The following is a 12189-nucleotide window of genomic DNA, read 5'->3' as shown; positions in this document are numbered from 1 at the left end:
GTGACTCTAAACATCCCAAGTTGAAATCCTACAGAGTTGTTGATTCATTATTGCCGGTATTGTCTCTGTAGAAGCACTTTCTCACCAGTCATGCCATTACAGTGTTTCTAAAGGTAGCCATATAATGCTTCATTGTGCTATTGATACTTGTTTTTATTATATTGCTCGTGATGTTTACATTTAAATGGGTGTTTTGTTCCTAATTTAGCATTATTGTTATGATAATAACTATACTTCCCTTGGTTGTGTCTTTATTTCCTTCCGTTTTTGCAAAAGGAAATCAGATAAGCTTAGTTCCAACATCTTAGATGATAAATTATACAAGCCAACTACTTTCAAAACCCCAAGATGAAGTTAACAGAAAAATCTTGGAGATGCCAGCATTAATTTTGGATCAAAAGGATAAAATGTTTTCAATGTTCAATTCTAGTAATGAGCTGGTTGAAGATCCATTGGCAGTTGAGAGAGAAGGAGCTATGATCAACTGTTGGACATTAGAGGAGAGAAATATTTTCTCCGAGAAATTGGCAGCCTTTGAAAAAGATTTTAAAAAATTGCTTCCTTCCTTGACCACAAGACAACTGCTGACTGTGTTGAACTCTACTACAAAGATCATAAGACCAATTGTTTAGAGAAAGATAAGAAGAAAAAGAAGAAGAAGATGGGTTGTAAAAGTCAGAAGTCAAAAACATCCACAACTACCGTGAAGGGATTGGGTTAAAAAAGGAAATCGTAAAGCAAATGTTGATTCACAGAAGAAATTGATTAAAACTCCAGCGATGGTGTGCGGTGCTGCAGTTAACCAAAGAACGCGTTCAGGAAGACTCCACCTTTGGAGGAAATCCGATGAAAGTGAGAGGGTTGCAGTTGATGCATTGATTGAGATGTGATTCTCTTTCACCTGAGGCTACAAAATGTTGTCATGCCAACAACCTGTAACCACCTGACATTACTTGTTGGGATATTGATGATGAAACTTGTGAGTGGACAGATGAGGAGAAGGCAGCCTTTCTTCAGGCTGTATCGTCTTTTGGCAAGGATTTTAGGATGATTCTACGGCATGTAGGAACAAAGTCAAAAGATCGGTGCAAGAAATTTTTCATCAAGGGTCAGAATTCCCATAGGTTGGATCTCATGCGCCATAGACTTGAAAATATTGGATCTCTACTGAATGAAGTAAATCTCAGCAGCACTACTAACACTAACTATGCCCAAGTTGGAAAATTACTGGTTGGTTAGTTACCTTGTTAGAAAAGAATATCCTTTCTAAGAGTCATTAAAATGATAGAAGAAAATTAAAGGACCTTTTTTTTATAAAATGGTCAATTTTTGACACCTAGCTTGAAAAAGAAAATGATTCGAATGGTGAGTTGTGAAAGGCTGGCTTACTTGGATCAATCTCGGTGCTAATAAGCTCCAGCACAATGTTTCTTGTTCCTATCCTATCATTGATGGCATCCAAATGCTTCAAGATAGTCTCTTTGAAATCCTATTTGATTTTATTCCTCACTATCACCGCCGCTCTGACTTTGAATTGTACTGGTTTCTCTGCATGCACTGTCAGTGTGGTCTTTATCAAATCCTCACTAATAGCTGCCATCGGAAACTTTGCTCCCTTCCTCAACCTCACAACTCTTGTGTTATCCGAAGGAAGCAAGATAGTATTGACCCAGAAGGTGCCATGCTTGTTGTGCAGAAACACTTTGTAGGAAGCAGAAACAAATGAGGAAAAACCCATAAGTTCTTTTGCAAGGGCCATGTTCTGTTTCCTTCTTAGCCTCTTTTGCAAGGGCCATTTACTTAACAAGAAACTTAAACATTAGTAAGTTTTAAACTATATGGTTGGAAAAAGAACAAGTGGAAGAGTGAAGGTTTCCAAACAACAATCCTTGACAAAAAATAAAAAAAGCTGGTTCTAGCAAATAAATCAAATCACACTAAGAATGAGAAATAATACCAGCATCCCTATCCAAAAAATATTCAAGGATGAGACGTGAAAAGGTCAGGATTTTCATGCTGCTAATGATATATCTAACATAATAATCTTGTTCCTTTTATACCTTTTAGGGTTATTATGGAGATGGACGGGAGTGGTATCGATGGCGCCTCACATATTGGGAGGCGAAATGAGTTCCTCGAAGGTTTGTGTGGCTTCGAGGAGGTGGCGACTTCCAATGCGGATCTTGATGAATTCAGGGTAGAGCTTGGTGTTCAGGAGGTGCGTGACCATGTTGGTGATCTTGGAGACGAGATAAGGGTCGAGGGAGTAGTGGGAGGTGAGGGTTTTGGCGGAGAGGGGCTTCGCTGGAACAGATGTGTTCTACTGAGAGGGCATGGAAGGTGGAGACAGAGTAGTGAGAGTGAGAAAGAGGGTTTGGAGGAATTGAGGGATGGAGAGGGAGCAACAAATGAATGCGCCTACAAAAAACCGTCATGGGTCAAAAGCAAAAAAGTGCCAACAATGCCGTTTTTTGTAAAACTGTCGTCATTCATCTCCTTTTATTTACAAATTTGTCACTGCTTTTTATTTTTAGACGGTTTCCAGAAAACGACTTTAATTGCACACCGTAAAATACTATTTTTACAGTAGTGTAACTGCCTAGCGACCATGGGGACATGGGTAGTTGTTATCTAGTCATGTATATAGACAAATATGACTATATTGTTTTTGAAATGTGGATATAGACAATATGCTTTTTTTTGGGATTTTTTTTTTATTTTTGACTGATACAGGACAATGTTATAACGACACCTCCCCATTATGAGATGTATTTAATTGAGAAAATATTAATATTAAATTTTTATGAGGATCATTGAATTTCATTTACTTTCAAAGGATAAATATCTAGTCAACTTGAAAAACTTATTCAACTCTTCAATTGAAAATCTTATTTCAAATAATTGAATTTTTATGTATGCTAACACATCTTTTTCTCGTTTTGTGTGCACCCATTTCCAAAGGAACCTAGCCATGACTCTGGCTCTGACTCTAGCATAACCTTTCAATCACCAAAAGACCACAAGCGCAAGTTCTGGAAAAATGCTAACAATGCCTCTCTTTGTTTGTCCTCAAAGAGGTCCATTGATAATGTGTGAAGTACTCCCTAATATGGTGTCTGTGCAATGCACATATAATATATGAATTACCGTCATATAAATAGAATATATAATAGTTTTAAAAATATAATTTTTTATACTGTCAAATTAAAAAAATAAGAATATTTTGATATAAAAAGAAATTAAAAATCATTCATATAAAAGTCATATACATTAAATTTAAACACAAATAACTAACAGCCTCTTGACATAAAAAAAACATCCAAATAAATTTGCCCTACAAAGGATACCCATGTTATGGATGGATATAAATATGAATTAGCACAACAAAATAGAATATATAATAGTTTAAAAATATATTTTTTATACTTTCAAATTAAAAAAAATGAAGGATATTTTGATTGAAAAATTTAAATATCATTGATATAAAATTTGCATACATCAAATTTAAATATAAACATCTATAAGACTCTTGACATCAAAAAACAAATCATTATTAAAAAACTAGCAAATGTATTTATCCTTGTGTGACTGATGAATCTAAATACGAATGAAGGCAACATACACAAAATATTTAATTGTTTTAAAATAAAGTATTTTATATCTTCAAATTAAAAAAAATGAGGATTTTTTTTATATAAAAAATACAAACACCATTGATAAAAAAAATTGTGTATCTTTCAAGAAAAAAATTTGTTTACAGTACATTTCAATATAATATCTCTTGAAATAAACCAATGGTTTTATAAAAAAAAATATACTGAAATACATTTAAATATAAAAATAATCCTATAATTACACTTTTATATTCTCAATTTATGATATAGCGTATGTTAGACAAGTGGCCTCAGATATCTTAAGAATGGGGGGGGGGGGGGGGGGTTGAATTAAGATATCCCAAACTACTTCCCCAATTAAAAATTTATTTCACTTTCTTTTCAAGTTATAGATTCCCTTAACAATGAACTTATTAAATATTAATTCAAATAAAACAATTTGAATATGAATGTAAAGCAATAATAAACAAAGGAGATTAAGGGAAGAGAAAGTGCAAACTCAGATTTATACTGGTTCGACCACACCCTTGTGCCTACGTCCAGTCCCCAAGCAACCCGCTTGAGAGTTCCACTATCTTGTAAATTCCTTTTACAAGTTCTAAACACACAAGGACAATCCTTCCTTTGTGTTTAGAATTCCTTTACAACAAGAGACCCACGGTCTCTTAATCTCTTAGAGAATGAGTAGAAGAAGAAGAATGAATCTCTCTAGAAAGAGATAGATTTTACAGATTGAGCGCTCAAATAATTTTTTAATGAATTGCAATTGAATTGGCCAAGGAATTCTTAAGAGGATAAAATGATTTTGCTCTTTGAGAGGATAAACACTTGTTGTTCTGAAAATCTCTGTCAAAATCGTGTCTCAAGTCACACATATATAGGCCTATGATAGCCATTCAATAACCACATGAAAAGATGTGACTGTTGAGAATGTTTTCTGAAAAACTCCTCTGGTAATCGATTACAATAAGTGTGTAATCGATTACACTCTTTAGAATTTGAATTAAAACGTTCAGAAACTGTTGGTAATCGATTACCATATATGTGTAATCGATTACACAGTGCAAATTTTGAATTCAAATTTTAATAGCTGTTGTAAATCAGTTTTGGCCACTGGTAATCGATTACATCCTCTGGTAATCGATTACCAGAGAGTAAATTTGTTGAAAAACACTTTTTTTAACTTAAAATTCTTGGCCAAACCTTTTGCTAATCCAATTGGAATTCCCTTCCATTTTAATATCCTTTCTAAGACTCTATAGACTGTCTTGATCATCCATCTTGATTATCTCTAATTGCTTTGTCTTGAGTAAATCTTTGAGAAGCATATGAATCATGTAATCCTTTGGCATCATCAAAACATTCATCTTGATCCTTTATTCTACAATCTCCCCCTTTTTGATGATGACAATACCTGAAATCAAGACAAGCTATATGCAAGATGATAGCACGTTCACACAACCCTTACTCCCCCTATCTTTTGGCATGTATGCCTAACTTTTCTTAACGATAAATTTCTAAATTTCTAATTGATTTCTAACCCATGTTCTCTCCCAAGTTCTCTCCCCCTTTGGCAACATCAAAAAGAACTAGAGCAAGGCAATCAATATCCAAACATTAACACAATAAATATCCAAACAAAGCCAACCATTAAACCAAAATAAATCCATACATTGTCATAATCAATAAAAGCAACGTCTAGAAATATAATTATAGTGCAAGATTACCATAACTAGAGCAATAAAAAGCCAAATACACGACGATAAAACAAAATACTAATAATACTTAACCACTAATAATACTTAGTCTTAATAATAACATATAAGCTAAGAGGATGATGGAGGCGGTGGTGGTGGATCAAAGCAAGTACGGATGAAGGAGACATCTTCTTCAACTTTGGTGATCCTTGATTCCATGGCATCAAACCGCATGTCGACTTGCAATTCCATAGTATCAAACTTGTCACCAACAAAAGTCTGAAGACCATCGAACTTTTCCAAAAGCTTTCGAAGAAGAGAGGAATTATCTTCAACTAGTAAGTTGCCTTCATCATCAGCGGGTGGAGCACCCTTTTTGACCCAAGAGCCATCATGCTCTTTGCGGTAACCAAAAGAAGCAATCACAGCAGCACCAATTAAAAAGGATCTCTTGATTGGAACGTAAGGTTCAGAATCAAGAGGAATTTGAAAATGGCGGAAAAAGAGAGTGACAAGCTGTGGATATGGTAGTGGAGCATTTAATCGCAATGCCTTATGCATGCGATATCTAACTAAGTGTGCCCAATCAAGTTGACGCCCTGTATGAAAGGCCCACATGATAATTAGATCTTCCTCAGAAACCTGGGCAAGGTTGGAAGATCGTGGAAGCAAAATATGCACAATTAAATAGTGAAGGATGCGGCTTTCAAAAGCCAATGACCCAGCAAGAAGACGTCCGGTCATATCCGCATTGTTGGTGCAAACCAACTGGCGGGCATCATGGGCAGAGAAATCAAATTTCCAGTCGTCATTCAGTGTGCCTTCAAATGGTACACCGTCACTGGGTAATTTGGTTAAGTCATAGAAAAGGGATTGGTCAATGACCATTTTTATCCCAAAAATTTCAGAAATCAGAGTGCTGTCCTGAATTTCAAGATTACAATAAAAAGCTTTAACCAATTCAGGATAAATAGGCAATTGTAATGACATAAAAGGTAGAAGACCTAAGTTCTGAAAGGCTTGAATGCAATCAAAGGTTTCAGCAGAAAAGAATTCCATATCAATAAACTTAGGGTCGATAATGGAACGAGATGAGAAAAGATTGGAGTACCGTTTCTGCTGTTCATCTGAAGAAAACACTGGGGAAGAGGACAATGAGGGTGGAATTGGTGCTGTGGATGCGCTAGTGGCTCCAGAACGATGAGCTCTTGAAGCCGAAGCGGAGGCGGAAGAACCCTTTCGTTTCTTTGACGATTCTGCCATTTGAGGGAGTTTTTGTAGATTTTAATCGGTGAAATCAAAAGAAAAATGAAAAAGAAGAAGATTGCACTTTACAGGAGTCGATTTGATGAAGAAATGAGTGAGAGAGGAAGGTTTGGAGGTTTGGGAATGGAGGTACGGCGCAAGGAGGAAGGGGCTGCGCAGGAGATTTCTGAAAATGTGATATTTATAGAGCAGGACGCGTGGTAATCGATTACAAGTAATGGTAATCGATTACAGGAGGAGGCAGCCTACTGGTAATCGATTACATGAATACTGTAATCGATTACAGGCCATCTGTTCTAGTGTAATCGATTACACTGGATGGTAATCGATTACTAGAGCCTATCCTAGGCTAGTTTCTTAAGAGAATATCTATGTTTATGCTAAAATATATCCTATATGATTACTTTTCACTACTAATACACTAAATTTAATCATTCAATTATTATATACACAAGAAATCATAAATTCTATCATAAAAACAAGAATTCAAACAAGATCAAACAAACAAATTAATCTACAAACAATAAATAAGAGTAAATCAATCAATCAATCAATCAATCCCTATTTTTCTAAATCTCTTACATCTAAGAGACCTAATTCTCTTGTAATAGAGAAGAACACTTCCTTGGGGAGAGGTTTTGTGAAAATATCAGCAAGTTGATTCTTAGTATCAACAAACTCTAATACACAATCTCCCTTTAGGACATGATCTCTAAGAAAGTGGTGTCTAATCTCTATATGTTTAGTTCTAGAGTGTTGAACTGGGTTTTTGGATAGATTTATGGCACTAGTATTATCACACTTAATAGGTATGCGATCAAGAATGATGCCATAGTCAGATAATTGTTGCTTCATCCATAAAATCTGTGCACAACAACTACCGGCAGAGATAACTCCGCTTCAGCGGTAGATAAAGCAACACTATTTTGTTTCTTACTATGCCATGAAACAAGAGTCGATCCAATGAATTGACAAGTTCCACTTGTACTTTTTCTATTAGTTTTAGATCCGGCAAAATCAGAATCAGAATATCCTATTAAGTTACATGTTGAATTCTTAGGATACCATAATCCTAAATTGATTGTCCCTAATAGATATCTCATGATTCTCTTTACTGCACTTAAATGTGATTGTTTGGGGTTGGATTGAAACCTAGCATACATGCATACACTAAACATAATATCAGGTCTACTAGCAGATAAATAAAGAAGAGATCCGATCATACCTCGATATTGTTTTATGTCTATAGACTGACCCGATTCATCTTTATCTAAGTAACAACTAGTGCTCATAGGTGTGGACATGTGTTTTGCACTATCCATCCCAAATCTTTTGATCAATTCCTTGTAGTACTTGGATTGATTGATGAATATACCTTCTTGAGTTTGCTTGATTTGTAATCCCAGAAAGTACTTTAGTTCTCCCATCATTGACATTTCAAATTCACTTTGCATATCAAGGGAAAACTCCTTGCACAATGAATCATTAGTGGATCCAAAAATTATATCATCAACATATATTTGAACCAACAAAATATCATTATTCTTTCTCTTTATGAACAATGTGGTATCCACTTTACCTCTAGAGAATTCTTTTTCTAGAAGAAAATTGCTTAAGCGTTCATACCATGCCCTAGGGGCTTGTTTCAAACCATAAAGAGCCTTTTGTAATTTATAAACATGGTTTGGTTTATCAGGAATTTCAAAACCAGGGGGTTGTTCAACATATACCTCTTCTTGAATTAAACCATTTAGAAAGGCACTCTTAACATCCATTTGATAAAGTTTAAAATCCATTATGGATGCATATGCCAAAAGCATTCTAATGGCTTCTAATCTTGCAACAGGAGCATATGTTTCTTCATAGTCTATTCCTTCTTCTTGATTATACCCTTTTGCTACTAACCTGGCTTTATTTCTAATAATTATACCATGTTCATCTAATTTATTTCTAAAAACCCATTTTGTTCTTATGACAGAATAATTTTCAGGTTTTTCTACTAATTTCCACACATTGTTTCTTTCAAATTGGTTTAGTTCTTCTTGCATGGCAATGATCCAATTATCATCTACTATGGCTTCTTTTATATTTTTAGGTTCAATCATAGATACAAAAGCCATATTATTGCATAAATCTTTAAGAGAATGTCTAGTTGTTACCCCTTTTGAGATATCACCAATAATGTTGTCGAGGGGATGATCTCTTGAAGCTTTCCATTCTCTTGGAAGTTCATTATTGGATTTGACTTCTTCTGGAGGATCTTCATTGTTTCCTTTATCATTTCCTTTGGAATCTTGTTCATCAATATTCATATGTTCTAAAGAATCTTCAATGTCATCTAGCATATTCTTTCTTGAAAAGATAGCATTAGATTCATCAAAGGTAACATGAATGGATTCCTCGATATTCATAGTTCTTTTATTAAATATCCTATATGCTTTGCTTTGTAATGAATATCCAAGAAAAATACCTTCATCAGATTTTGCATCAAATTTTCCTAGATTATCTTTTCCATTATTGAGCACAAAGCATTTGCAACCAAAAACATGTAGATGAGAAATATTAGGTTTTCTAGGTTTTCTACCATTAAATAACTCATATGGGGTTTTCTTTTAAAATAGGTCTTATTAAGGCCCTATTCATGATGTAACATGCAGTATTGACCGCTTCAGCCCAAAAATACTTTGGAAGAAAAGTATCATTTAATAAAGTTCTTGCAATTTCTTCCAATGACCTATTTTTCCTCTCAACAACTCCATTTTGTTGAGGGGTTCTTGGTGCAGAAAAATTATGTTCAATACCATGTTCATCACAAAATAAGTCAAAATCTTTATTTTCAAATTCACCCCCATGATCACTTCTAATGGATGCAATCTTGAGATTTTTCTTGTTTTGTATGACTTTAGCAAGTTTCCTAAATGCTTGGAATGAATCACTTTTATGTGTAATAAATAATGTCCAAGTATATCTAGAGAAATCATCAACTATAACTAGAGCATAGTAATTTCCTCCAAAACTCATGGTTCTAGATGGACCAAATAGATCCATATGCAATAACTGTAAAGGTTGAGTGGTTGAAACAACATTTTTAGGTTTGAATGAGACTCTTGTTTGTTTGCCCTTTTGACATGCATCACATAGTTTATCTTTTTCAAATTTCAATTTAGGCAAACCAACTACTAAATCTTTTGAAATTAATTTATTTAAGTGATCCATGTTTATGTGAGCAATTCTTTTATGCCATAACCATGGATCATCATCTTTACTAAGAAAACAATGATTGTTTTCTTGTTTTATGCTTAAGTCTATCATGTAAACATTATTGACTCTATGTCCTACATGCTTTATATTAATGTCATGCTTATGTTCTATAAGACATTTCTGAGAATCAAATGATACTAGATAGCCTTTGTCGCATAATTGACTAACACTAAGCAGGTTGTGCTTAAGGCCTTCAACAAGTAGAACATTTTCAATGGAGTTTGAAGAATTTGTACCTATTTTACCCACTCCAAGGATTCTACCTTTGTTGTTGTCACCATATGTTACATGCCCGTTTTTCTTTGGAGAGATATGTGTAAAATTTGATGCATCTCCAGTCATATGTTTTGAGCATCCGCTATCTATGTACCACTTCTTTCTCAAAGATACCTGCATAATCAAGTTTTTGACTTAGGTACCCAAATTTTATTGGGTCCTTGCATGTTAGTATAAACTGAGGATCCTTTTGGGACCCATATCATTTTAATGTTACTGTAATTTTTCTTGAAGTAGCAAGTTGATATGTCATGTCCTCTTCTTCCACAGTAAAAACAAGTGATAGAATTAGAATTACATTTTTGTGTGGAAGTGGAAAAGTTTTTATGAAACTTTTGTTGTTTTTCAGATTTATACCCTAGTCCATTTTTATTAGACATATCTTTGTTTACTTAATATAACATCTAAATTATTTTTACTATATGAAAATTTTGCAAGTGAATTTTTTAACTCTTTAATTTCTTTTACATATTTATCACAACAACTACAAGAATCTGATATTTTCTTGTCATTAATAGTGGAGATATTAACTTTTTCATTTGATTTAGAAATTGAGACTTCATTTCTAAGAAGATCTAATTCTTTGTTTAATTTCGAAATTTCATTTTCTAAATTTGAAATTGTTTTCTTTGATGATGAAACTAATTTTGCAAGTTTAATTGATTCTTTATGCAAATCAGCAAATGCATCTTGCAATTCATCAAAAGAAATAGATAAGTTATTTGAAGATGTTACCTCTTCATCACTTTCGTAACTTTTAGCCATAAGGCAGAGATTTATCTCTTCATTTTCAGAATCTTCAGAAGATTCCATATCATTTTCATCCCATGTGATGTATGCTTTCTTCAGTTTCTTTTCACTATGATTTTTCTTTTCAGATTTTTCCATCTTTTTCTTGAAGATGGGACAATCAACCCTCAGATGTCCAGGTTGATTGCATTCAAAGCATTTTAGAGTAGAGGATGAATTTTTTGTCCTTCTCTTTGATTTAAAATTTGGTCGCCTCTGATTCCCTCTTACTTTAAGAAACTTGTTGAATCTTCTTACAAAAAGACTTAGATCATCATCATCATCTGGATCATTATCCTGATCACTTTCTTCTTGAATTCAGGATGATGCTTTAAGAGCAATTCCTTTCTTTTTCTTGTCATTTTCTTCATGTTGGTGTAATCTCAATAATTCCATCTCGTGTTCCTGCAACTTTCCAAATAGAGTGGCAAGGGACATGTTAGATAAATCTCTTGATTCAGAAATGGCCGTTACTTTGGGTTTCCATTCTCTACTTAAACATCTTAGCACCTTGTTTATGAGATCCTCATTTTGAAATTCTTTTCCTAAGGCTGCTAGATGATTTACTATATGTGTAAATCTCTTTTGCATGCTTTGAATATTTTCATTTGCATTCATTCTAAATAATTCATACTCATGAGTTAGTGCATTTATCCTAGATCTTTTAACATCCGTAGTTCCTTCATGTGTTAATCGAAGAGTGTCCCACATTTCCTTAGCACTCTTACAATTTGAAACCCTGAAATATTCATCCATTCCCAGGGCAGATGTTATTATATTTTTGGCTTTTAAGTTGTATTGTACTCGTTTTCTATCCTCTTCAGACCATCTATCTCTAGGTTTTTTTATAGTTATGCTTTCACTTGATGAACTACCATCTATTGAAACTCTTTCCACTGTGGTGGGTATATAAGGCCCTATTTCTATGGCTTCCCAAATATTTAGATCTATTGCCTCAATAAAAATTTGCATTCAGGTTTTCCAGTAATGGTAACCCTCTCCATTAAAGATTGGAGGTCTATTGATAGAATTCCCTTCTGGAAATAAGGAGTTTGCTGAGGCCATCTTTTTCTTGAAGCTTCTAAACTTTATACAAGAATGAAGCTCTGATACCACTTGTTAGACAAGTGGCCTCAGATATCTTAAGAAGGGGGGGGGGGGTTGAATTAAGATATCCCAAACTACTTCCCCAATTAAAAATTTATTTCACTTTCTTTTCAAGTTATAGATTCCCTTAACAATGAACTTATTAAATATTAATTCAAATAAAACAATTTGAATATGAA

General features: G+C 34.0%; 1 pseudogene; it reads right to left on the bottom strand.

Moving 5' to 3' along the window:
• Positions 1-7204: 7204 nt before the first annotated feature.
• LOC112999931 (uncharacterized) lies at positions 7205-11917 on the bottom strand (annotated as a pseudogene).
• Between the last annotated feature and the right edge of the window lie 272 nt (positions 11918-12189).

Source organism: Glycine max, chromosome 17, assembly GCF_000004515.6.
Source record: "Glycine max cultivar Williams 82 chromosome 17, Glycine_max_v4.0, whole genome shotgun sequence".
NCBI classification, from domain to species: domain Eukaryota; kingdom Viridiplantae; phylum Streptophyta; class Magnoliopsida; order Fabales; family Fabaceae; genus Glycine; species Glycine max.
The sequence above is the reverse complement of the archived record's forward strand: the minus strand, read 5'-3'. Positions and strand labels throughout refer to the sequence as shown.